The sequence below is a fragment of the Stegodyphus dumicola genome, chromosome X1 (assembly GCF_044657685.1).
Source record: "Stegodyphus dumicola isolate Sdum_Otavi_A_Nest chromosome X1, ASM4465768v1".
Classification (NCBI taxonomy): Eukaryota; Metazoa; Arthropoda; class Arachnida; order Araneae; family Eresidae; genus Stegodyphus; species Stegodyphus dumicola.
The window spans coordinates 136,017,860-136,020,092 of NC_140780.1; the positions used below are offsets into that span (position 1 = coordinate 136,017,860).

Below are 2,233 nucleotides of genomic sequence, written 5' to 3' on the forward strand. Positions count from 1 at the left end.
GTTGCCACAAGCATAAAAAATATCGTCGTTGCCACAAAAAATAAAACTTTGAAAAAATAGGGTTGTTGCCACAAAAAATAAAAACTTTGAAAACATAAAATCGTTGCCACAGAATAAAAACGAAAGTCTGATGATGTCATTCCATCACGTGATACAAGATGGCGCTGGTGTCGTCACATCCGGTTCCAGGCCCCTCTGGATACGCCCCTTTTCTGTGACGTCACTTCCGCCTACCGGTTACGGCCGCTTACTACTCATGTTTGTAACATAGTATTCCTTTTTGCCGATACGATATTCGCCGATACGACATTATCGGTTACTCCTTTTGGAGAAATAATGTGTGGATTATTTTGATTTCGAAAAGAAATTGAAACATGGTGAGGTTTGCTGCAGATGGGACACAAATCCTTTTTCAAATATTCTTTCACTCGATGGTTTGGGGTCAAACAACGAAAACATTGACCTCGTTGCTTCAATATATCTCTCCGTTCATTTGCATTAAATGTGGAGCATGATTCGGATCTATGACCTTTGCTACAAAATAAACACGTTACATTTTCGACTGACGCCAGGAATTCATGCGTGTGTGGGGAGGGGAAAGAATTCTCCCTCTTATGCAGAGGTCTTGAAGAGTTACGTCTAACGGAAGTAGAATTTTTATTTTTTATTTTCTCTTGCGAGGAACATAAGTGCACTCGTTGATTCGATGATTTATAATTATTTATTGGAAAGGATCTCTCGCGGCTTCGAATTTCTTTATTAATGAATTGCAAAAGAGTTTCAAGTCAAATTCTTTGTCGCCTTGAATGCGATTAAATTCTAAAACGAATTCTGAAGGAATTAATTTCATTAAAATTGGTGTCAATAGATTTGCATATGATTCACGTTTGATTCCTAAAGAATCTAAGCTTCTGATCTGCGTTTCAGCGTTATCATATAAATTTCGTAAACTTATAACATCGTTAGAATTTTTAACCGCAGTTAAATTCAGCAAAACACTCAAATGAGTGTTAATCAAAATGTTTTTATTTCCGAAGCTTTCTTTCAATAAATCAAGTGCTTTAACATAATTTTCATCACTTAAAGCAAATCCACTAATATATGCTACCGCGGTACCACCGAGATAGTATTTCCAAATAATTAAATTTATCAACTTTGCTTAATTTAGGATTATTAGGAACAGAGCTTTCAAATAAATTGTAAAAATCTAACCAACCAGAATAATTACCATAATATTTACTAATATGTAATTTAGGCAATTTTATATTTATATTTTCAGTTTCATTATTAGTCAACTGAATGTTTTGTGAAACTGTATCAACTTGGATAGAATCAGAATTCAATTTCTTTATTTTAGAATGAAGTTTCGATTTCCAAAAAATTATTTTTTTTTTTATTTCTTCTGAAGCTTCTATATCTTCAGATATTGTCTCGACGCTCAAAAGACTTTCAATTTCATCATTTAAAGAATTTAAATCAGTTTCTTTTCCAATTAATTGTTCCAAGAATGCTTTTAACTGATCAACTGTTTCGTTTTCGTTGTTGATAGCAACTTCTATTTTGTTAATTAATTTTATCAACATCGAACGCACGGAATTGCGTTTCTTCTTCAACTTTGACAGATTTTTCAGCCATATTTAATTTCTATCCAGGTATAATTCAGTTTCAATAATTCAATAAAGATTTTCTTACCTGTTTTTTTGCGTAGATGCACCAAATGCGTATCGGTGGTTCAGTGGTAGAATGCTCGCCTGCCACGCGGGCGGCCCGGGTTCGATTCCCGGCCGTTGCACCAAATGCGCATCGGTGCTTTTAAGATTCAGTGGTAATCCAAGTTTGTCGAAAGTGTGGTGGTTCAGCAAAACATGATATCACATCATATATCAATAAATCAAAATCAATAATCACCCATCAATAAAATATAAATTGATTTAATTAAATATAATAATATCTCAATCTCAGAAATCGCACATCATCCATCGAGTCTCAGCACACAATGGCGCTCTCAGCGCCCTCTAGCGTTAGGCTGGTCTTACCACATAATTTGTTTAGCTTTTTTAGTGGGCTCGTCAGCGGCTGAGCAGTTAAGCCACTGAATACTGATAGTTCAACCTGGGTTCGATTTCAGGCAGATGGACTGGGTTCATGGGCATTTTCGTGGTTTTACATGCATAACATGGGTACGAGTCACTTTCCCTTAGAAAGTCCTCCAGAAAGGAATCTCTTTCCTTAA

At 35.4% G+C, this 2,233-nt stretch overlaps 1 non-coding gene across 1 annotated transcript; it reads left to right on the plus strand.

Annotated features, from left to right (window-relative positions):
• Nucleotides 1–1,721: 1,721 nt before the first annotated feature.
• Nucleotides 1,722–1,792, plus strand: TRNAG-GCC (transfer RNA glycine (anticodon GCC)). Its single transcript has one exon. It is a non-coding gene; the product is annotated as a tRNA-Gly (tRNA).
• Nucleotides 1,793–2,233: the final 441 nt, after the last annotated feature.